This window comes from Papio anubis, chromosome 9 (assembly GCF_008728515.1).
Source record: "Papio anubis isolate 15944 chromosome 9, Panubis1.0, whole genome shotgun sequence".
Taxonomy (NCBI): Eukaryota; Metazoa; Chordata; class Mammalia; order Primates; family Cercopithecidae; genus Papio; species Papio anubis.
The window spans coordinates 27,120,574-27,147,099 of record NC_044984.1 but is presented as its reverse complement, the minus strand read 5'-3'; the positions used below and the strand labels follow the sequence as shown (position 1 = coordinate 27,147,099).

General features: G+C 36.6%; 1 protein-coding gene across 14 annotated transcripts in view; it reads right to left on the bottom strand.

Moving 5' to 3' along the window:
* CCDC91 (coiled-coil domain containing 91) overlaps positions 1 to 26,526 on the bottom strand; it is a 375,497-nt gene that overhangs the window by 338,761 nt on the left and 10,210 nt on the right. For 5 of the 14 annotated variants that reach the window (XM_021922143.2, XM_021922137.2, XM_021922140.2 and 2 more), the window contains exon 2: positions 904 to 970. The exons of 8 other annotated variants lie outside the window; for them this stretch is intronic. The gene's annotated coding sequence lies outside the window, so the exon portion shown is untranslated. Of the gene's footprint in view, positions 1 to 903; positions 971 to 26,526 lie in introns of those variants that run through there. One more of the 14 variants, XM_031650370.1, reaches the window with a different exon arrangement.

Below are 26,526 nucleotides of genomic sequence, written 5' to 3'. Positions count from 1 at the left end.
ACCTGGAACAGAAAAAGGGCAGTAGATAAAAATAAAGGGAATATTAACACAGTATTGACTTTACTTAATAATTATGTATAAATATTGGCCATTCATTTAAACAAATGTACCACAAAAATGTAAAATGTTAATAAAAGGTGTGAGGTTTATGAGAACTCTCTATATTATTGTCATAATTTTCTATAAAGATAAAACCATTCTAAATAATGTTTATATTTCTAATTAGACCAAAAATAAAACCATAGAAAACTATTACTATTCAAGGGATAAGTAGAGGAAAACAGGTCAGTAAATAAAACTTAAGAGGCATGACCAGAAATACAGAAAGATACAGACAGGTCTAATATATGTCATAGAGGTCAAAGAGGATAAGGAACAAATAGAATCCACTGAATTTAAGAGGTCCCTGGGAAAAGAAGTTAAGAATAAAAGGTAAATCACTGTTAGTTTATGATGCCTTATGAACCACGACTTTATTATTCACCCAGTTAAAAATCTCATAAAAGATTCTCCTAGTTTCCAATCTATTAATAGTCTTCCCTGTAGTCACAACCATTTAATTGCCAAAAACCTACATCATTATGAATCTTCATTCACAAATATTAGATGCATGAGACAAAATACTTCCATGTGGAAGTAACAGAATTCCAAAATCAAACTGGCTAAATCAGTAAGATGTATAACTAGTATCTCATGTAACAAGAAGGCCAAAGGTAGAGCAGTCTTTAAGTACTGCAAGTCAGAGCTTCAGAAATTCTAATTCCCTTGGCTCTGGACTCCTACATTTAGCTTCATCCACAGGCTGGAAGCAAGATGACAAAAATATTTTGAGATTACGATCTGCCCATCCTTAAACCCGCTGCCAGCAAAGAAAAGGAATTACTGTGTTTCACTTAGACTTACCAGAATCAATCCTAGAACTTGGAATGAGGTCTCCTTTCTCTGAGTCACATAAAGGAGGGTTAGATGCCTAAACAAAACAGAGAATCTGTTAGAAAGGCAGTGGGAGGCTGGATGTGGTGGCTCACGTCTGTAGTCCCCACACTTCGAGAGGCTAAGGCAGGCCAGATCACCTGAGGTCAGGAGCTCAAGACCAGCCTGGCCAACATGGCAAAACCCCGTCTCTACTAAAATACAAAAATTATCCAGGTGTGGTGGTGGGTGCCTGTAATCCCTCCCACTGTAATCCCACTCTACTCTGGAGGCTGAGGCTGGAGAATCACTTGAATCCAGGAGGCGGAGGTTGCAGTGAGCCGAAATCATGCCACTACACTCCAGCATAGGCAAAAAGAGTGAGACTCTCTCTCAAAAAAAAGCGGGCAGGTAGTGGGGAAAGGGGTAATGTTAAACAGGCAGTCGACAGCAGCCAATACAGAAGGTTCTTATTTGCATGTTTTTCTAGCTTAAGAACTTTTAAAAATTACCTCAACATGATGAAGAAGAGACTCAAACAAAATAAGGGCCACACAATTTCCTTCCTAAAATAACCAAATGACAACCTCAGATACTATCACTACTGTTTTACAGATCAAGGGGGAAAATGGCACATGAATTTTTAAGTCTTCTCTCATCACTCCAATTTTATATTGCAAAAATACAATGTATTTGGATATTTTCAAACCAGAATCTTGTACCTTACACTTTAAACTTTTATTTTGTTGGAATAGGATGAGAAGAGATCCCAAGGTAGCGGAAAGAGCACTAAACTTGGCATCAGGGCATGGGGCTCTAGTCCTAATTCTTCAACTAAATTACAGCATTTTTGAAGATGGTCACCTAATATCTAGGGTCTAATTTCCTCCTTTCTTAAATTAGTAAGTTAGGAGAGATGATCTCTCAAGTCTTATTCCTGGTTATTTCCTAATTAAAAATAATATTCACTTGTTAGCTAGAAAATTTATGCAGACTATTTACCGTTGTAATTCTGCGCTAGCCAATTCCTAAAGATCCATTCCAAGACTATGGGCTGATTACATACGAAGCTTTTTCCTACAAAACTTCACTTTTACAAAAATTTTCACTGTGGCCAGAAATGTCAATAGCATGATGTTACAACTTCTGAAATAATTCAAGAATTTAATTCAATTTCTCTTTAAACCCAAGTTCATTATTAAAGGTTTCAGTGTACCTACAGATGCAAACTCTCCGTTGGACAGGAAAATGGAAAATGACAAAAACTGAACCACTTTGAAATTCAATTAACGACAAGATTTCTAACCACTAAGCCTAAATAAGGAAGAAGACGAAAATCAAAGCACAATGAAAAAGCTGGAATCACAAACAAGTCACAAACAGAAATGGAAATTTCTATACAGAGAAAAAGAAAAGGCGAGGAAATACCCCCTCAATAGCAGTATATAAGCCTAGAAGAAATTAAGCCTAAAAGTCTCATGAGCTTCTCTTTGAAACTATTGATTTACACAAAATGGACAAAAATAATTTCCAAAAAAAGGTTGGTGACAGTGAGAAACATGCCCTTTGGGAACCTCAGGTTAATAAATTGTTGGTAAAGCAGACCCAAAACCCATAACTTATGCCAACTGCATTATGACCTGGAGTTGGTTTTTCTCAAAATTATTAATAATGAAAAATACTTACACAGGATACACATGTATTGCCAGGAAAAAAAAATGCACTTCTTTGAAACAGTTTTTAAAACAACAAACCACCCACAAAAACCACATGGGCACAAAATGAAACGATTCTGGTCACTGATTTGTGGAGCACTTAAGCATTCCCCAAGTAAAAGACTCCACTTTAGGCTCTCTTTCTGAGACAAGCAGACCATCCATGAAAATACCTGATTGAGAACTACCAAGGAAACACTGCAAACATACCTCCAACGGCCTGAGTTTCAAGAGAAATAATTTTCTCCAAGGAGAATCTTACAGTTGTAAGAGCCTACTTCTTTTAAAAAGACATTTCTTTTCCTCACAGTAAGACTCTAGATAAAGCTTAAAAATTGACTCTGAAGATAAAATAAATTAAATTAAATCTAACTCAAAAGTGCTTAACACTACAATAGTATAAGTTAACATATCCTAGAACTGATTTTGCATCAGTAGCAGCATCACTAATACAATTACTCAATTTATCAAATTACATAATAATAGCCTAGTATTACATCAGATATACCATACTGAGGTAAGTTTCAAAAGAGAAAGGAAGAAATATACAGGAAACAATATTGTTTATGAGACAGGCAAAAGGAGAAAGCAGGAAATGAGTGGCAGGTAGTTGCACTGGAATGCTAGAAGCTAAGCTAGGTACACTGAACAGGTAGAGACTTAGAAAAAGGAAGCCAAGTGAAACCACAGTCAGGCTAGCATGTAGCATTGCCTAGAGTATAATGCAAAGATGACAAAGAAACTCATTTACATATGGAAATATCAGACAGGTACTAGATACATTAATAGAAAGTTTATCTCGAACCTCAGCATCACCAATTGTCCACCTACTCCCTTAAGCAAATAAGCAAAAGATCATTTTTAAACATGGCTTATATTGTCCCTACGAGAGATAAGAACACCATAAAACCCAGAAACATGCAAGAGCTACAAGTTCACCTTTATGTGCAAACACAGGCTTCATCATGCTTTCCATTTCCTGACATATTGCCAGTAAAATTAACTAGGTTTTTTCCCCCTCTACTTTGGTTTTATGTAAGGTGCTGACTTTATCCTTGGATAGGCTGGCGAAGCTCACCTTGTCAGACCGTGCATAACCTTAAAGAACACATATAATTTCCAGAAGAAACAAGAAGAATGGAAAAACAGATGAGTTCACAAAAGAAACAATTTTAAATTCTATGTATCTATAGTCTTCAATCTTTAGAGATGATGTTACTGGTAGTATTTGTTATCACATATATAAATCCTACAACGACAAAAGTACTAAGAGCCACCTAGGTGCAGTTGTAGCTATCTTACACAGTTCCAACACAATGAAAAGGATAATAATGCCAAGGATGAAAAGCCCTAGGCTTGTCAGCTCCTCAGAAAGAAAACAGTTTTAAAGAATGACCAAATTAGATCCACTGCAGAAAACGAAAAGGGAAATCCTGTAACTATCCTGAGGATCTCTAACTAACCAAACATAAAAATTGTACACCAAAATTCATTCTATGGTAAAATAACTGTATAAAGTAGCAGCTGAATACCATGATTTATTATGGATACAGAAATAAGAAATGCCTGGTTTTTCAAGGCTTAGTAAAAATAGCAAGTGAGAAGTCTAAAATATAAAAACTACCGAAAAATACGGTACATATCCCTAGTGTATAAATTTTACGCAAAGATTTACAGAAAGGGTGATGAGATTTACCTTATAAAATATTATAAAAGATGAACAGAGTAAATGAAAAACTAAAACAGGTACTTCCTATATATCACCAATAGCTTACTCACAGACATCTCACCAGCACAAGCACCACCACCACCACTGCCACCCCTGTGGTTCCACACTGTGGTTACTTCAAAGTAAAATTATGATAAAGGTTGAAAGGAAATATAAATTACAGTATACAGATAGCATTTTACTTCCAGCCAAAGTGGACACACAAAGACCAGATTTAACCTCTAGTTTCTAAGCAACTAGAAAAATGAACAATAGAAGAGAAAAAGCAACTAGAAAACTGAACAAAAGATGTACAAGATGAAATAATGTGCAAATACTAGACAACAGCACAAAATTGTGATTCCCAAAAGAAAGGAAACAAGGTTATAACTGCCACTTACAAACTGGAGTCAGTTTCCAGGCCAAAGTGTATGATGGGAGAAGCCAAGTAAAGTTGACCTCTCACTGAGTTAAAGGGGCAGAGTTAAGAGTTCACAAAGCAGCTAGAATTTACAAGTCTAAGCATCTGAAAATTAGAGCTCCAGAGACAGAAAGGTCTTCTCAAGTCTTAAATTGAGTTCTAACCTATATACACGTGGGAGAAAATTACCCAAGGACAGGAAAAGAACAACAAAAGTGAGTGGACAGACCATCTGGAGCTCACACATAGCTGGCAAGAGTTTGTATTCCTATCAGTCGGAGTGGATAAACCTAGTAATATATGGAACATTCAGCTGAATGCTCAGGGGGGGTATCTCTTTAGTACTGGGGCTGTATTAGACCTAAACAAAAGGCTGCTCTGGAGCCATGCTAACAAATCTCAAAAGTAAGCCTCAAAATAATCAAACTGATTGCTAGTGACATAAGAAAGAGTCAGAACAAAATACAAAACTATTTAAAATAAAAAAATTCAGCAATCAACAAAAAAAAATTCAAAATGCCTGACAGCCAATAAAGAATTAACAGTCAAATAAAGAATCAGAAAACTATAACCCATAACCAGGAGAAAAATCACTTGATAGAAACAGACACAGAAATGAGAGAGATGGAGAGAATCAGCAGACATAAAAGCAGCTATTATAAATATGTTTTATAACTTTAAGAAAGTAGAGAAAAAATGGTCATGATGATGAGAGGCATGGAAGATATGAAAAAAACGAAACTTACAGAGAACTCTGAAACAAAAAATATAAAAGATGAGATTAACAGCATATTAAACACTGTGGAAGATCACGAAGTTAAAAAAAACAGCGATAGTAACTATTTAAAATAAAGTACAGATAGGAAAAAATACTGAGAAAAAATGGATAATTTCAAGTGGTCTAAAACTTGTGTAACTGGAGACCCCCAAAAAAGGAAGATACAGAAGAATTTATTTTTTAAAGTAGGGCTGAAAATTTTCTGAATTTCATGAACATTGTAAAACCAGAGATCCAAGAAGCTAAAGATAGCAAGAAAGAACAAACATAAAGAAATCATACCAACACACATCATAATCTAATTACAGAAAACTAATATAAGAGAATATTTGCATTTAGGCCAGAAGAAAAAGAACACATTACTACAAAAGAACTAAAATAAGAATAAAAGTAGGCTTCTTGCCAGAAACCATGTAAACCAGAATATAATGGAGATAATGGAGAAATGTCTTTCAACCTACAGGGGAAAAAACACATGGCAGTACAGACTTCTTCGCCCAGAGAAAATACCTTTAAAAATTGAAGAGGAATTTTCTTTTTTTCAGATAAACAAAGGGTAAGAGAATTATCTGACACCAGACCTGTACTAAAAGAAATATCAAGGAAATTTCTTCAGGGAGAAGAAAGATAAAACCAGATTGAAATCTGAATCTACACAAAAGAAATTAGGAGTCCCAGAAATAGTAAACAGGTGGGTAAATATAAAAATTTAAAGATAACTGAATATATAAAGCAAAAATTTTTTTAAATGTTGGCTTTATAGAATATGTAGAAGTAAACTGCGTATCAATAACACAATGAGAGATGAAATAAAGGTATGTTGTTGTGAAGTTCTTACACTGTACATAAAATGGAAAAATACTGATAGACTAGTAGGTTAAAGATGTATATTGTAGATACTGAAGCATTTAATTAATTAATTAGCAAAGATATACACCTGGAAAGTCCACAGAGGGTCTAAAATGAAATCATTAAAAGTAAAGCATCCTCAAACCCAACATAAATCAGGAAACAAGGAAAAAAGCAGAAGGAAAAAAAGGAAAACAAATAGTAAAATGATATATTTAAATTCAACCATGAAATGATAATTGCATTAAGTGTAAGCAGTCTAAATGACTAAATTTAAAAGCAGAGATTGCAGACTGAATGAAAAAGACCCAACTGTATGCCACATACAAAAAAAAAATCACTTTTACTATGAAAAAAAATTAAAGGGCTGAAAAGATACACCATGCAAACATCAATCAAAAGAAACTTGAAATGCCTATATTAATATTATACAAATTAGAATATTAGAGTATAAAGGGAAAAATTTCATAATGACATAAATTAATCAAGATACTACAATATTCAAATGTATACATATCTCATAAGCTTTGATGAACTGTACTCTTAAAAATGGTTACATTGGGGGCAGGGCACAGTGGCCTAAGCCTGTAATCCCAGCACTTTGGGAGGCTGAGGCGGGCGGAGCATGAGGTCGGGAGATCGAGACCATCCTGGCTAACACAGTGAAACCCATCTCTACTTAAAAAAATACAAAAAATTAGCCGAGCGTGCTAAGGGAACAAGGGAACATTTTGCAGTCATTAAATATTCCATATAATACTGTAGTGGTTTCTCATATGTAAGTATTTGTCGAAGTCATCAAATTATATACTAAATATTGGTGATTTCCCTTTTTTTGTCTTCCAGCTTGAGGAGTTATTGGTGATTTTAATTGTTTATACACCTCAATTAAAAGTGATCTTTAAATCACTACAATATACAAAAAGAAGCAATGAAAACGTGCTTTCTGTTACAGACTTTTATCACGGCCTCTATGCTTGTCACTAGTGCTAAATCCCTTCCTCTAGCAGGAATGGGAGTAGAAAGATCACAGTAGACCAACAGTCTAATGGGCATTCCCTTGAAAGGCCAGAGAAAAAGTTGATCTCTTAGGCAGAACTACAGTTGCTACCAAAATCAAACTGGGAAAGGAGTAAGATATTAGGGGAAAAAGATGTGCAATGTGTATGTAAAGTGTCTCAGGCAGGTAAGCTTGAAAAAAGGATATCTAAAGGGATCAAATACAGAAGATGGAGGAAGTGAGAACAGAGCATGGAGTCACCACACTAGAAAATGAGTGAGACTGGAATAGGAGGGGACAGTTATAATAGGTAAACAGGAAGACAACCTTAGATGATAAGAAAAGGATGTCACCTATGTCAAGATTTTTTAAGCTCTCTACAGTAAACTAGGCTGCCACGGATAGTGAAAGTTATCAGGTTCTTCCAAATTATAATCATCTTTCTGCTTAGTAAAAGTCTGTATCTTACTTTTAATTTGAAAGTAAGAGCATACCACCACCCTGCATCCAAACGAAAGCCTTATTTTTTTTCAGGTAGTTACATAAAATAATGATTACATACAGTTTTATCCTACCCTGCCTAGGGTTGCCTTCATCATGCCCATACTTACTTCTCCCACTCTGCTGTTGGTAATCTATTCCTACCATGAAATCCTACAGTCCTTTCACAATTTGGCTCAAATTTACCTTTACAGTCTTATCTTCTGCCTTTCTCCAGCAATTCTAAAAATTCTGTCCCTTTGTGGCACAGAAAAATAGTTAATTAATGAATACTTAGTATCTTTTGATTCACTTACTGACTTCAACTTCTCAAATACACGGGAAAACATCTGAAGGCTACCTATAAAAATGAATATAAGATTGAGTAGTCAGTTCAAAATTGCTGTTTTGGAAAATTTCCTAAAATTTTTCCAAAAGCTACGTATAACTCAAGTATGTTCAACTAAACTTAGCTTATCTGCAAACAACTACCACCCCAGGATATTTAAAGGATATAATGAACTAAAAATTTCAAATCTGCGTGTTTACATATACATATATTCTGTGTTTACATGTACATATATTCAATTATGTATTCTAATCTGTTCTAGAACCTCTGCTGTCAGTACCACAATACTACCATCTTGCTCATTTTTGCATATTTCCTAGTAGTATGTTAAGAGATTAGTTTGGGATATAATTTCCTTATCATGAGGGAAAGATGTGTACACTATGGGTAACAGGGAAGCAATAGTAGTAATGTTCATTGTTACTGCTGACTAGTATTGTACGAATGTTCTGTAATTCCTTTATCCATATACTAGTTGATACATATTTGAGTTCTTTCTAATTTTAAACATTTTCTGACAGGTCTTTATGTGTAAGTGCAATTCTCTGAAGTGCTGCTTCCTTTATCATCATTACAAGTGATTCCCTGATGCTTATGATATTCCCTGATGTTGATATTCTAAAATGCTAAAACAAAGAATCCCTTAACATGAAAGTAACATTCTATTTACTTCCCTCACAATGATTTTCTCTCTCCTGAACAAATACACTTAAAGCCATCAAGAAATTTCAGTTTCATAGATGAAGAGAGCAATTATAAGAACACTGCTCTCAACAATTGCTTATTACCTTAAGAATGAATAAAAATATATAACTATATAAAAAGAATGCTACAGTTTATACACACACACAAACACACACCCCAACTTCTCTACATACAAAACCAGTTAATGGTGTTTTATTCAATTATCATAATTATCTTCCTCTGGGAGAGTAGACAAAGTCCACCAGTTCATTACACATAAGTTCCCAAAAAGATGGCACAATTTTGGTTGGCATAATTGGATTATGTGATATTTTTGAGGCACTATATATATTTTACTTACTGAAACCATGTTAAAGTAACTGAATTGCAAGAGAAATACGTATGTGCTGTGCTTAGAAAATGACTATACATTTTCTGAAGATAAGAACCAACAAAAGCTTGCCATATAATCCAACATGAGAAACACAGAGAAAGGACTGTGGTGAGAGCTGATGAACAACAAAGAAAGCTTAAATGATCTGCATAATTCCAGACCTCAGCATTGCTACACAATCACAACGGAAAGAATGTGTGGCAATTAGACAGCTTTAAATGCTGAAAATATACAAAGGATCATTCTTCTCTCCTAAAAGTTTTGATCAAAGAGGAAATCCTAGAGTCTTCATGCTAACTCATTCTTAAAACAACAAAACGACGACGATTAAGTACTACTAAGTATTGCTATTAATGGGTTTCTCCTCTCTTTTTAATTTAAGCAGCATTATTCAGCATAAGATTCTATTTTAAGTATATTAAATCTTTCCCCAGTATATCTGATTAACATTTTAGCCCTCAACAGGGAAAACAGGGGCATAATGACTATCTTCTATAATCTAAAATGGTAATGCGGTGAAAATTAAAAAGATGTACCAATTCCTGAGAATTACCAAATATATTGAAGCCAAAGCAGGTATGTGTCACTGTTGTTAAATGTTCATATGCTTGACAGTGTACGTACACTGCTTCTGTCTGTGTCTGGCTTTCTAAAATATTTACTATAAATTCTGCTTGTACTAGGCATTTTAAGCATTTCATTATTTTTTTCATCTTCCTTTTACATAGTATATAGTCATTTATTTCTTAAGTTGCCTTTGGGATATCACAAACAATAAAGGCAAATTATGAAGTAAGCTAAAGACCACTCTTCTTAATAGGTACAGTGGTAAGATAATCCTACATTATTTCAAAATTTTATTAGCTTCATATTTGACATTATATCATGCCAACCACAAACTGTTGGTTATACTGGAAGAGGAAATAATCAACAAATTTTCTACTTTTTTGGTAAGTATATTAATCAGGGTTCTCCAGAAAAAGAGAACTAAGAGGAACTCTCTGTGTATATATATAAAGAGAGAAATATTAATTTCAGAAATTGGCTCATGAGATTATAGAAGCCAAGACGTCCAAAGATATGCAGTCAGCAAGCTGGAGAGCTAGGAGAATCGATAGTGTTAAGCCTGACGACAAGGAAAGCTGATGGTGTAAGTTCTAGCCTGAGTCCAATGGCCTGAGAACCAGAAGAGCCAATAGTGTCAGATACAGTCCAAGCACAAGAGAAGACTGGCATTCCAGCTCAAGCAGTCAAGAAGAAGCAGTTTCTTATTACACAACTGTTTCATTCTACTCACATATTCAATTGGTTGGATGAGGGCTACCCATATTAGGGAGGAAAATATGCTTTACTCAGTCTACCAATTCAAATGTTAACATCCAAAAATACTATCAAAGACATACCTACAATAATGTTTAATCAAATCTGTGAGTACCCTATGGCCTAGTCAAGTTGACACATAAAATTAAGCATCACAAGTCCACTTGGCACACATCTGCATCTCCTCAAATCATATTTAGTCTCCAAATAAAGAAAATAACAAGGTCATAATTTCACCTAACGTGATGCAACTGTCCTGACTACAACTGGAAATGTATTAGCCCCTTTCCAAGAAGAGGAAGTAAAGACTTTGAATGATATTTCTATTTTCCTTGATATCCTGGTAATTTAAACACTAGGATGTAAAACTAACAATACTTAAATACTATTATATATAGTCAAACTATCTTATATACATGATAAGGGAATAAAAGAGGAAAGAAAACAAAGATACTTTCTACATTTTATACACATACACATAAACATAACAAAATAAGATGGAAATACACATGACAATTACAGGCCTTGTTTCTGTATTAATAGCTAGTATTAATAACTATCTTCTTCCACTTTCTATTTTGTATTTGCTTTGCCTTCACCAACCACCTCATCTGGTTGTGACTGTTTACCCAGTGGGGTGACCCTAACTTTCATTCCTGAAGTATCTGGGCCATAGTACTCCTGCTTGGGTTGGGTTGTTGTAATTTTCCACTGACCGAGACATCCTAAGGGATACACTGTATTCCAAACATACTCTACCCCCATTATAGAACAGCGATCTAATTTCTCATTGGTAGTTAAGATCAATCAGTCCAGCCAGCACAGTAACACTGTTCTTTGCCTGATGATTCAGAGATATGAGGAGTCCAAAGTGACCAGGCTAGAATCTTAACTTCCAATTCAATTGAATCATTGTTTTATCTCCTAGTAAAAGCATTCCTCCATCTGGAACTAAGATCTCTGGGTCATCAAGGCATAAGTTCACAGGAACAGGAAGCAAAAATTTTGCTAGCAAGTCACTAGAAGTAATAGTGACTGATGCCACTCCTTGATTCTTGGATCTATGAATCCTGGCAATGGAAGAAACACCACCATATATTGGAAACTGATCCAGCATATACACAGCCTTCTGGAGAATCCTGCACCAGCCTTTCAAGGCGCTGGCACCATAATTGAGTCTTCAAAAAACCATTCCACCATTCTATCAAGCCAGCTGTTTCACTATAGTAGAGACCATCTTAAGACCAGTGAATTCCATGAACATGGGCCCACTGCCACACTTCTTTTGCTGTGAAGTGAGTTCTCTGATCAGAAACAATGCTGTGTGTAATATTAATACTATGATAGTAGATAAGGCATTCTTTAAATCCATGTCTGGTAGTTTTGGTAGAAGCAATGCATGCAGGGAAGGGAAATCTATATCCAGTGTCTACTCCAGCAGGAATAAGAACAAAACACTGTCCCTTTCATGATGGGAGCAAATGAAGAAAACAAAGTGTTAGAGCCTTTTATAATTCCCCAAGCGGCAGAATCTCTGCTAGTGAACCCACATCAATAGATTTGGTCTAATCCAGCTTTATGTTCCTTCTGGCATTATCCTATACCCTTAATATCCATTATCACACATGTTCTCTGGACTTTTGTTGGTATAAATAGAAAATTCAGTATTTCTTTCGGAGTGTAGTACATGTCTTCATGGGTCACACTTTGTGCCTCATCTTTATGGGCCTACTAAAACCTGAGTGTAGTTATAGGTCTAGAAACAAAGAGGAAATGGTGGGGAGGGGTCTTGAGAATTGTCTTACATGGCAACCTCCTCAGGGAAAGCCATTACGGTTTCCTTGGGCAATGCAGAATTAATTCCCCTGGTGGGGTGGGAGGCGCAAAGGGGAGGAGGGTAAAGAGGCCATTCCCACTAAGGGTGTGGAGGTCTCTTCAATTGGCAAAGACGACTCATCAGAATTTAGGGATTCAAAATCCCCAGCTTCATCAGGGTCTTCCCATACATCCCCATTCCAATTTTCAGGATCCCATTCCTTCCCAATCAATAACCTCACTATAACTTATTTGTTTATTAAAACTCTTAAATAATTGACTGTGAGGTCTTTGAAGACCTAGAGTGGCACTTACTCCTATATCCCCTCAATGCCTAGTACAGGCACCTGAAATGCAGTCAGGACTAAAAGATTTCTATTAAACTGAATTTTGCTTCTCAACATATCTCAGTTCTCCATTATTTAACTTTCATAGACTCAGTTTTGAATTAGTAAATCTTTGCTTATGCATCAATCAAAGGTCTGCTAGTAGTGCCTCATTAATAAAAAACAGACTTGTTCACCAAGGGAAACACATAAATAACTAGTTTGCTCACATTTTCCCAAGATGATAGAAAACATGTGTTAAAGAAGACTAAGAGGGATTCCATACTTCCATATTTGAGTCCTTGTGGTTGAACTGCACCTAACTTAATAGAGTGACAAGACTGAAAACCTAACTCAGGGGTATGCGCCTGTAAAAGAGCTGAGTCTTGGTCAATTCCGGTGGCCGTATTTCAATCATTCACATACTGTTGAGCATTCAAACTGTGTTCAAATAAGGCAAACACCAACCTGTAAACAATCAAGCTGTTCTGTACCTCACTTCCCATTTCTGTATGTCGTTTCCTTTTTTTGTGTATAAATCTTCTTCCACCATGTGACCACACTGGAGTCTCTTTGAATCTGCTGTGATTCTGGAGGCTGCCCGATTCACAAATCATTCATTGCCCAGTTAAACTCCTTTAAATTTAATTTGGCTGAAGCTTTACTTTTAACAGATAGTGTCAGAAGCGGGATCCAAACTATAGCTTCTAACAACCCCCAGGAGCACTGAGTGAACAAAGCAAGGTACCTGCAGGACCCATTTGAGTCCACTGATCTCAGTGTGGCTGGGGATTGCAGTAAGTTCTCTTTTGGATTTCAGAACTCCATGGATTTGTGTTTTGAGCTCTCCAAGTATCTTTTGAGCAAATTTCTAATCCAAACTGGGTTTGGAAGTCATGACAGAAACTGGACTGGGTCCAGGAATGGATTTAATTCAGAAATTAACTGGCTAGGGTCCAGTTAGAGGCCTCTTACATCTGACTGGGTCAGAAAGAAACTGGTAGCAAACTGTAATATTGTAGGGGTTATAAAATTTGGCATTTGAAAATTCACAGGGATTTTTATATTCTATCCCTTTGTTTCATTTTACTGGTGTGCTTAGGTAGAGGAAAAAAAAAAAACTGGCTAAGTTAATCAAGAGAACCTGAGAGTAAAGCCAACATTTTAGGTAAAAAACGGAATCCTTAATTTCTAGAAAACTGAGTACCTTCCAGCTATACACTAGACACAAGAGACAGCAAAGTCTTACAGAAATGACAAAATCTTACTAAACATAACTTACAGTAAAACATTCCAAGTGAACAACAATACACGGAACTGTATTTAAAAATGAAGTTTCCCAAATTAATCACATCTAGGGATGCCTATTAATATGCAGAAGCTTCTAAAAAAGATTTAGAGATGATGGGGACCATCTGGGGGCAATTTTGAGCCCTGCCAGTCTGATATTGGGTGCTAGGCAGACTCGCTAATGTCTATGTTTTGTCACAAGTATTTTGCACTGGCCAGAATGGAAAAAGATAATTTTTCTTTGTGTTGTGGCTTGGCCCTCAGGGTTATGGTGTGGTGAGCCAGGTCACTAGGGCCACTCAGGGAAAGGAAACCCAGAGGCTTGGCATGTTGGCAAAAGGGTAAGAATTTCTCACCACTCAGATTTCTGGCCTCTGTTTCTCTGTCCAAACTGGTTAAATGAATGGTAAAAATCACTATTTATCTCCTCTGTGAAGTTTTAATTAATACAAAAAAGAATTCTGAGGCTGGTCTTAAGCTGTAGTTAATCTAGTGTGCTTTGTCCTTCTGTGTTGTTCTGTCATAAAGAGGGGTACCTTAGGATAAAATACGTGCCTAAAACCCTGGAAGCCCGCTGTTCAAGATGTCCCAGCAAACTGGTCAGTAATAATCTTTGCTGCAGATCCCTGAAAGAAGAAAAGGGAAAAAAAAAAAAAAAAGGAAAAAATAGATGAGACTCCATCTTGTTTTGTATGTCCCTGGAAGCTTGACCTTGTAACTATTTGATAATACTTTCTCAGTCTCCGCCATCAAAATGGCTGCTGGGTCAGGGTTCAATTCCCAGCTTAGGCAATGAGTACTTTCTCATTGATATTTGGGTGACCCTTACCATTTTTAAATTATCTTAACCTCTACAAATCATCTTCAATTTTTCTTTCTTTAAGCACAAAAGTATCAGCTGTTTGGCCTGGCTAAAGTCAGGTAATAAAAAATTCAGAAAAACTGTTATTAAAGAGTGCTATGGTTAAAAGTCAGCTTAATTAAAACCAGATATTCAAGCTCTAACAGCCTGGGTCTCCTTGGGAAAAACAGGAGGCTCCAGAGACCCTTTCTTGGCCCTGTTCTTCCAAAGACTTCATCCTATAGCCAGTAATACAATTTAAAAACTTAGAACTGGTAAACAGAAACTTAAAACAACTGTAATAATCTTCTGTCTGTGTAGTTATACATGTGTTGTATGTGTAATGTTTATGTAAAAGAGCTCTAATTAATTGGTTTAAAGAAAAATAGGCACTTAAATCAAATATTTTGAAAGAAAAATAAAAATTGTAATGCCTTTTAGTTCACGTGATTTTAGTAATCTTTGGGAAATAAAACATTTTAAAGATTTTTGGCAAAAATAAAGATATGTGGTCTAAATTATTCAGGTCAGATACTAGGTTTGTTAAATGCTTTAAGGTCATACACTGCCTTGACTTTAAAGGCCTGGGGACATATGGAATTAGTCAAGTCCCCTAGCTATACAAAGAAGGTTATAAAGAAAAGAGATTTTATATCAGAAAGGATCTTGTATCGTAAATTATTGTCCTAAAGTGAAAAATGACCTGGTTGTTTAAAAAGAAGGATGTTTAGGATAAGTCAGAAAGTCCAAGCATGTTGTAGATGGTCTATGGAAATTATGAAAGGAATAATGAAAGGAAATTTATGCACCAAAAGTGAAAGTTGCTAAGAATTACCATTTTAACATATAATTAAGACTACTGAAAAACGAAATGTGTTTTGGTAAAAGATTATAAGAAAGCATGGGAATATAAATTTTTGCCTAAAGAGTTAAAGGATTGTTTAAAATTAGATAAAATAAAGCTAAAGTTTTACACAAGTTATGAAAGTGCTATAAAAAATCTTGAGCTGGGTATGGCAGCTCACACCTGTAATCCTAACACTTTGGAAGGCCGAGGGAGGTGGATTACCTGAGGTAGGAGTTCGAGACCAGCCTGGCCAACATGACAAAACACTGTCTCTACCAAAAATACAAAAATTAGCCAGGCCTGGTGGCGGGCACGTGTAAACCCAGCTACTCAGAGGGCTGAGGCAGGAGAATCACTTGAACCAAGGGGCTCAGGCTGCAGTGAGCCGAGATCGCACCACTGCACTCCAGCCTGGGAAAAAGAGTGAAACTCTGTCTCAAAAAATAAGAAGAAGAAGAAGAAATAATAAATAATTAATATTGTAAAAGAAATTCTGTGTGTGAACGTATTGGCCAAATTTAAAGCAGTATTATTCGGTTTTTCCATAAATTGAAAATGGGAATAAAGGCACAACAAGGTTTTTTCTTAAAGCACTAATCTTCTCTTTCACAAAAATTGTAAAAGGTTAGAAACGATTTATGAGAATCTCACTTTCTGGTCAAACTAAGATTGAAGTGATTTGTTTATAAGGTTTATTAAAAATTGGGATTGACATTAATAGACTAATGAAGGTTGAAATTTGGCTTTCTCTCTTTAACAAGATTTTCATGAAATATTAAAAGATAATGGGCCAGGTGTGGTGGCTCACACCTGTAATTCCAGCACTTTGGGAGGCAGAGGCAGGCAGATCACGAGGTCAGGAGATCAAGACCATCCTGGCTAACATGGTGAAACCTCATCTCTACTAAAAATACAAAAAAAAAAAAAAATTAGCCGGGCTTGGTGGCGGGCACCTGTAGTCCCAGCCACTCAGGAAGCTGAGGCAGCAGAATGGAGTGAACTCGGGAGGCGGAGCTTGCAGTGAGCCGAGATGGCACCACTGTACTCCAGCCTGGGCGACAGAGCAAGACTCCATCTCAGAAAAAAAGAATTTTAAGTCATCATTTTGGCTAAATGAATGACTTATAGTAACTTGGATTCTATTTCATAATATCAAGTATTTTAAACCTTTAAACATATTTTATAGGCTTCTCAAAATCAAATTTCACCTTTAAAATGGTCTTTTCTGACATCGAATTTTGGAATCCTCCAGAGGGCCCCTGAAGCATTTAAGAGACAGGTAAACAGGATTATTTGGCATGTTAAGTTACATGGGAAACTTTGTCAAAATAAAAATAATGTTTAGTCTCCAGGTTATATTTTAGTAAATTATATTAATATATGTTCCAAAATTGTATGGGACTTCTAAAATTCTATTATGTCTGAGTATATGCTATCAATCACAATTAAACTTATTATGTTATTGTAGACCACAGAAATAACAAAATTTCTTTGTCAATTGTATTGTTAATTATAACTATTTAAAATCATTTCCATAGTTAACTGCTTAATGCTGATGCAGTTTCTCAAAATTTCAAAAGCATGGCATCTTTTAGGAGGTTCATGAAAGATGGAGAGGACCCTGAAAAGTACTCTTGAATACAGGTTTCTAATAGCTTTAGAATCATGTCATTTGAACTGGGTAAGAATTCCTGGAACTTTCATGAAAAGACTGACTGGGTTATAAAACTGCTGATGCAAGTAGAACAAAAATTAATTAAATACCAAGGAAGTACTTTGCCAGATTTTCATGCTAAATGACCAAATACTGAAATTATTTAGATACACAATTTGAATAAAATGCATGGTCTAAATCAAATTACCTATGATTACCCATCAGTTATCAGTTCTATGCATCTAATTTGGAGAATCAAGTCCAATGTTAAGCACAGACTCATGAAAAACCAGAACAGCTGCCTTGTCCTTATTGAGTCCTTAAACCTTTTATTATTAAAAGTTCTGCATTCCATGACTCATCATGGAAAAGATAAAATGATCCAAATTAAATATATTGATGTGGTGACTTATAAATTGTGAAAATAGTTTATAACCAATGTTCCATTCTATATTCCTGGGAAGACTATCAAAGCTTCAGGTACATTCGGCTACCTGATGGGCCATTTAAACATTTACAAAAGGATTTCATTCATTTTCAATGCATGTTTTTTGGTTGTATAAAAACTTTCCCATGCAGGAGGGCTGATGTTATAACATTAAATTATTTTACCACAGTGTATTTTCATCAGGTCAATAAAGCTTTTTATGGTTTGGAGGACAATCAACCCTTTCACAATCTAGAATCCAAAGACTGGATCTTCTGAGAACATCAGAATAAGACTGCCCTTGCCATCCAATCTGCAACAAAACTTTGGAATCTCGCACCTTGGGTTCATAATCTCACAACTGTGAAGGATCCCTCCACACTTTTGGAACTGTACACTCATCGAAATCCTTAACGTAAAGCTAACCAGAGAAGTTTCTCCCCAGAAGAAGGCATCCTTGATGTGAACAGCTTTTCCCAAGATCGTAGATCAAGATTTCTCTACTATCATTAGACTCTTATCTTTAAATATTTTCTTCCTTGCTTATGCCTCTATGAATAGAAGTGGAAAAAAGGTCTGTTGTGTGCACTTATGGGATATACTTTTATTTGTGAAGAATTTTGCAGCTAGCCTTATACATGGATAATCTTACACTTTGATAGATAAAAGATGAAGGCCCGATGTGAGTGAGAAACTTTGCCTCATAATCAGTCAGAAACAGAACACTGATTCACTCCTCTTAACCCACATCATGGGTTTAAGAAAACACTGCCTGGAGGCCTTCACTCCTCTGGAAGGGCATCATTTGTTAGGTCCTTTTTCCATGGTTCGGAATAAAACAGGCAATGATTAGAAATGTATCCCTCATGATAGGCTAGTTAGCATGATAGGCTTTATATACTGTAAAGGTTATGGTTACACAACAGACTTTAAATTCTCTTGTAAAAGTTATGCTAAATAGTAAAAGTGGCTAAACACAGAAGTACCTGTGCGGCCACTGGCACTTACGGCCTATAGAGAAAACATCAGGTATTACAGAAATTCAGTTGCAGGGGATTAATGAAAAAACTACTTAGTTAAGCGAGTAGACTTCTTATCTAGCTCATTCTTTAATCTATTTGAGTTTAAGAGGTATGGTTTATGGGGACCCTGGGTAAGGAGCATACTCCAAACTCTTGGTATTATCCTCCTGATAGTCATAATAATAGCCTCCCTAGTGCACTGTATTCTCTCAAAGGTTTTAAACGTTTGCATGCAGCCATCTCTAGAACATCTAATGGTCTCCCTTCAAGTGGAATGACAAGAGCTGAAAGAAATGTGCGACCATGAGGATACTGTAACCTATGAATGACATGCCGAGACTTGAAACCCAAATGATGGTAACAGAGAGTGGTGCTAAGGCCTCTCTTCACCTTGAGCAACGTCATGGTGAGCCTTTGGCAGCAATATATACCACCCAAACATGGGACATCTCTCTGGTAACAAATAAGTAAATAAATACCTAGCTTAAAACTACACATGATTCAAATGTAATAAGGAGAGTAAAGAGAAGAGAAAAACACATCTTAGAAATACCTAACATGACTTTCCCTCACAAAAAAAAAATGCAGAAATATAAAGCAGGTCCTTTGCATCCTTAAATTCATGGTAAGTGTGAAAATTTGAAATTGCTGACAGTAGGAATTGCTAATTTTGCATTCTGAATGGTGAAATAAATAATAGCATTATTTCCCCCAAAAAATGCCAGTATGCATAATTTTATTTTTAATCAGAAAGTTAATAATAAAAATAAATGCATATCAGGGACTGGCTAATGTGAGCATGAAAAGGCATCTCTAGTAATCATTTACAACATTTGCAAACCATTTATGTCTTCCTCATGCAGAAAAGTGATGTAAAGTAAATAAAACACAAAAACTTACATATATTCATATTGTAAGAACCCAAAAATACAATACAACTACATTTTAACCCAATGTTCTTACCAATTATTTGAGGGCAACAATCATGTGACTCTCTTCTGCAGCACTGGAAAACAATATTCTCAATTATGAATGCCAGGTACCATAGCTTGATAAGCATTCAGCTAAATGCTTTAAAAAGGGGCAGGGGGAGAGGTCATTTACCTTCAATAACTAAGTCATCAAAACCCACAAATACATGTCTAGATACTTTCACAAAATCAAGGAAAAACTGGGCTTCTGGTTGTTTTTCTTTTAGTAGGAAATTCCATTAACCAGAAAATCCAATTTCTCCAAGTAATATGTTCAGGCATAGCACACAGTGTGTAACGATCACTAATAATATTCAGTATAATCATTTTGGCAATTCAATTGAATTTTTAGCCATAATTCACAAGCCTAAACTGAAGATTTCCTCTATTTAAAACTGACCCAAATTATTTAAGAACAAAATTACATAATGGCTAATAATGCTCTATGTCTGCAGCATACTACTTATTATTAATAAAAGTAGCTTACCTTCTACCTTATCAGATCTTTCACTCATATAATCAATAATTCAACTTTTTTTACATGTATAAAATACTAACTCTACTGCAAACACCTCCCTAAATATAGGAACAGACTGTAATTTTCATCCTATAGAATTTTCACAGCACTAAGCAGATGCCTAATATTGTTAAATGATTTGCTACATATGGGAAGCTTTTACATATCTGAATTAGAATAATCCCCAAATGATCTCTTGTATGAAGCTGTACAGCATAGTTGATAAAGATGAAGCAAAGTAGTGGAATATAAGTATAATTGGGATAAGGTGACACTAAGAAGAACTTGAGCTATTAAAATACTACACAGTGACATCAGCAGTAATAGTGGAGTTAAGCAAATCCAAAAATCCTTTCATCTATAAAGCAAGAACAATAGTGGCAAAAATTGTCAAAGTCAACTTTTTTCAGAACTCTAGAAATTAATCAAAGGCTTGCATCAATCTAGGAAGAATGTACTACAGAAAAATCGCTGATTTTCATTAAGAATAAGTTTTATGGCATTTTAATCTCATCCCTCTATCTCCAGTACCATGAGAGCCTTGAAAACTAGGAGGCTCAAAAATCACAGTAAAATCCAGCAGCCTAGCAGCTACCAGGAGGGACACAATAGGGTTGGAGCTCCTCCAAAACCCCATTCCCAGAAAATGTCATTATTGACCTGTCCGGCAGTTCCCTGGAAAACACCACTCCTTTACTTGTCTTTATTTGACCTGACTCAGAGCTTGCCCAGTGCCAATAACGTTTTCCCCAGATGGCATTTGTCAAAAGCAAACAAAGCCAACTGTTTAACATCAACTTGCCTGAAGTATCAGTAACAGTTGGGGCAAACAACAAGCTGACCAGAATCTTAAAAGTAAAAGCTAGGTAATGAAATGTCAATAGGGGGTTTTGATAAGATCCAACATACTCCTTGAACTCCAAATGGCCAAGCTCATGCAAGTGCTCAGTAAAGAACTGAAAAGGCGACCTAAGCTTTGACTTCTTGCTACACTTTAAGCTCTGTACAAGTGGGAACTAAAAGCTAAAGCAGAGTTATAAACTGCCTGTCTAAGCATTGAAGGCATGCTCCATCATGCACACAGAGACCATCAGGAGACGCTGGGAGACTCACTGCTTGCAAGCATTAGAAAAATAACTGTCCAATCATTAGCTGTTCAGTACTAACCATGCAAAGACTTTGGTGGCCACACAGAAAAAGAATACAAAGTTTACATAAACAGTTCAGGAAAGTCACTATGCAAACAAATAACAAGAGCAGCAAACAAGAAGAAATCCTGAGGAGGAGAATCTGATTTCCAGAGTTACCACATTAGGAATTATTTAATTATCTAATTTTCAACAAAAAAAAATTGTGAGACATGCAAGAAACAAGAAAGGATGATCTATACAGAGAGAGAAAAAAGGCAGTTAATTGTCCCTAAGGAAGCCCAGACATTGGACTTATGAGACAAAGACACTAAAATGTTTTCTTTAAATATTTTATTAGATACGGTTTCAAATAGCTAAAGAAAATCGTATATGAAGTATAACAGTATCTCAGCAAATAGAGATTATTAACCAAGAGACAGAGATTACAAAAAAAGAAACAAACATTGCGGGGTTAAAAAGTATAATAATTTAATTCAAATATTCACTGGAAGAGTTCAACTGCACATTTGAGCTGGCACAAAAATCACTGAACTTGAAGACAGGTCAATTGAGATTATCCAGGCTAAGGAATGCAATGAAAAAAGAATGAAGAAAAATAAGCAGAGAATCAAAGATCTATATGAAACCATCAAGCATACCAACATATGCATAAAAAGAGTACCAGAAAAAGAGGAGAACAAGGAAGGGGTAGAAAGAATATTTGAAGAAACAATACGAGGAAACTTCTCTAATTTGATGAAAAGCATTAATCTATACATCTAAGAAGCTCAATAAACTCAAAGTAGGATAAAATTCAAGAGATCCACACTGTAACACATCATAACCAAATTTTCAAAAAATAAAGAGAGAATACTGAAAGCAACAAGAGAGAAGCAACTCATCACAAATACAGAATCATCAATAAGATTTCATATCTGATTTCTCATTAAAAACCATGGAGGCCAGAGGCAGTGGAAAGATATATTCAAATTCCTAAAAGAAAAAGACTGCCAACTAAGAATTCTAATTCCAGCAAAACTATTCTTCAAATATGAAGAACTTATGACTTTCTCAGATAAACAAAACCAAAGAGAATGCATACTAGCACATCTTATCTACGAGAAATACTAATGTGGGTCCCTCAGGCTGAATTGAAAGGACGAGAGACAGTATCTGCATCTACGTAAAGAAATTAAAAAAACTGGTAAAGATAATTACATAGGTAAATATAAAAGAGAATATAAATGTATGTGTGGTTGTGGTTCTTTTCTCCTATGTGATTTAAAAGACAGCTGCATAAATCTAGAATTATAAATCAGTGTTAATGGATACTGTATTAATGTAGAAAGACGTAACTTATGCAATAATAGCATGAAGGAAGGGGAGGGAATATATAGGAACAAAATTTGTAAACTTAAATTTAGTTAGTATTAATCCATATAGATTGTTACAAAATAAGGTACTATCTGTAAGTCTCAGGACAACCACTAAGAAAATAACTCAGAGGGGGGCGGAGCAAGATGGCCGAATAGGAACAGCTCCAGTCTCCAACTCCCAGCACAAGCGACACAGAAGACCGGTGATTTCTGCATTTTCAACTGAGGTACTGGGTTCATCTCACTAGGGAGTGCCGGACAATCGGTGCTGGTCAGCTGCTGCAGCCCGACCAGTGAGAGCTGAAGCAGGGCGAGGCATCGCCTCACCTGGGAAGCGCAAGGGGGAAGGGAATCCCTTTTCCTAGTCAGGGGAACTGAGACACACAACACCTGGAAAATCGGGTACCTCCCAGGCCAATACTGCGCTTTAAGCAAACCGGCACAACAGGAGAGTATATCCCACACCTGGCCAGGAGGGTCCCACGCCCACAGAGCCTCCCTCATTGCTAGCACAGCAGTCTGTGATCTAACCGCAAGGCAGCAGCTAGGCTGGGGGAGGGGCGCCCGCCATTGCTGAGGCTTAAGTAGGTAAACAAAGCCGCTGGGAAGCTCAAACTGGGTGGAGCTCACAGCAGCTCAAGGAAACCTGCCAGTCTCTGTAGACTCCACCTCTGGGGACAGGGCAGACCTAAACAACAACAAAAGCAGCAGAAACCTCTGCAGACGCAAACGACTCTGACAGCTTTGAAGAGAGCAATGGATCTCCCAACAGGGAGGTTGAGATCTGAGAAGGGAAGGCTGCCTGCTCAAGTGGGTCCCTGACCCCTGAGTAGCCTAACTGGGAGACATCCCCACTAGGGGCAGTCTGACACCCCACACCTCACAGGGAGGAGTACACCCCTGAGAGGAAGCTTCCAAAGCAAGAATCAGACAGGTACACTTGCTATTCAGAAATATTCTATCTTCTGCAGCCTCTGCTGCTGATACCCAGGCAAACAGGGTCTGGAGTGGACCTCAAGCAATCTCCAACAGACCCACAGCTGAGGGTCCTGACTGTTAGAAAGAAAACTATCAAACAGGAAGGACACCTACACCAAAACCCCATCAGTACATCACCATCATCAAAGACCAGAGGCAGTTAAAACCACAAAGATGGGGAAAAAGCAGGGCAGAAAAGCTGGAAATTCAAAAATAAGAGCACATCTCCCCCGGCAAAGGAGCGCAGCTCATCGCCAGCAAAGGATCAAAGCTGGACGGAGAATGACTTTGACGAGATGAGAGAAGAAGGCTTCAGTCCATCAAACTTCTCAGAGCTAAAGGAGGAATTACGTATCCAGCGCAAAGAAACTAAAAATCTTGAAAAAAAAGTGGAAGAATAGATAGCTAGAGTAATTAATGCAGAGAAGGTCATAAACGAAATGAAAGAGATGAAAACCATGACACGAGAAATACGTGACAAATGCACAAGCTTCAGTAACCGACTCGATCAATTGGAAGAAAGAGTATCAGCGATTGAGGATCAAATGAGTGAAATGAAGCGAGAAGAGAAACCAAAAGAAAAAAGAAGAAAAAGAAATGAACAAAGCCTGCAAGAAGTATGGGATTATCTAAAAAGACCAAATCTACGTCTGATTGGGGTGCCTAAAAGTGAGGGGGAAAATGGAACCAAGTTGGAAAACACTCTTCAGGATATCATCCAGGAGAACTTCCCCAACCTAGTAGGGCAGGCCAACATTCAAATCCAGGAAATACAGAGAATGCCACAAAGATACTCCTCGAGAAGAGCAACTCCAAGACACATAATTGCCAGATTCACCAAACTTGAAATGAAGGAAAAAATCTTAAGGGCAGCCAGAGAGAAAGGTCGGGTTACCCACAAAGGGAAGCCCATCAGACTAACAGCAGATCTCTCGGCAGAAACTCTCCAAGTCAGAAGAGAGTGGGAGCCAATATTCAACATTCTTAAAGAAAAGAATTTTCAACCCAGAATTTCATATCCAGCCAAACTAAGTTTCATAAGTGAAGGAGAAATAAAATCCTTTACAGATAAGCAAATGCTTAGAGATTTTGTCACCACTAGGCCTGCCTTACGAGAGACCCTGAAGGAAGCAATAAACATTGAAAGGAAAAACCGGTACCAGCCATTGCAAAAACATGCCAAAATGTAAAGACCATCAAGGCTAGGAAGAAACTGCATCAACTAACGAGCAAAATAACCAGTTAATATCATAATGGCAGGATCAAGTTCACACATAACAATCTTAACCTTAAATGTAAATGGACTAAATGCTCCAATTAAAAGACACAGACTGGCAAACTGGATAAAGAGTCAAGACCCATCAGTCTGCTGTATTCAGGAAACCCATCTCACATGCAGAGACATACATAGGCTCAAAATAAAGGGATGGAGGAAGATTTACCAAGCAAATGGAGAACAAAAAAAAGCAGGGGTTGCAATACTAGTCTCTGATAAAACAGACTTTAAACCATCAAAGATCAAAAGAGACAAAGAAGGCCATTACATAATGGTAAAGGGATCAATTCAACAGGAAGAGCTAACTATCCTAAATATATATGCACCCAATACAGGAGCACCCAGATTCATAAAGCAAGTCCTTAGAGACTTACAAAGAGACTTAGACTCCCATACAATAATAATGGGAGACTTCAACACTCCACTGTCAACATTAGACAGATCAACGAGACAGAAAGTTGAACTCATCTCTGCAGCAAGCAGACCTAACAGACATCTATAGAACTCTCCACCCCAAATCAACAGAATATACATTCTTCTCAGCACCACATCGTACTTATTCCAAAATTGACCACATAATTGGAAGTAAAGCACTCCTCAGCAAATGTACAAGAACAGAAATTATAACAAACTGTCTCTCAGACCACAGTGCAATCAAGCTAGAACTCAGGACTAAGAAACTCAATCAAAACCGCTCAACTACATGGAAAATGAACAACCTGCTCCTGAATGACTACTGGGTACATAACGAAATGAAGGCAGAAATAAAGATGTTCTTTGAAACCAATGAGAACAAAGATACAACATACCAGAATCTCTGGGACACATTTAAAGCAGTGTGTAGAGGGAAATTTATAGCACTAAATGCCCACAAGAGAAAGCAGGAAAGATCTGAAATTGACACTCTAACATCACAATTAAAAGAACTAGAGAAGCAAGAGCGAACACATTCGAAAGCTAGCAGAAGGCAAGAAATAACTAAGATCAGAGCAGAACTGAAGGAGATAGAGACACAAAAAGCCCTCCAAAAAATCAATGAATCCAGGAGTTGGTTTTTTGAAAAGATCAACAAAATTGACAGACCGCTAGCAAGACGAATAAAGAAGAAAAGAGAGAAGAATCAAATAGATGCAATAAAAAATGATAAAGGGGATATCACCACCGACCCCACAAAAATACAAACTACCATCAGAGAATACTATAAACACCTCTATGCAAATAAACTAGAAAATCTAGAAGAAATGGATAATTTCCTGGACACTTACACTCTTCCAAGACTAAACCAGGAAGAAGTTGAATCCCTGAATAGACCAATAACAGGCTCTGAAATTGAGGCAATAATTAATAGTCTACCAACCAAAAAAAGTCCAGGACCAGATGGATTCACAGCTGAATTCTACCAGAGGTACAAGGAGGAGCTGGTACCATTCCTTCTGAAACTATTCC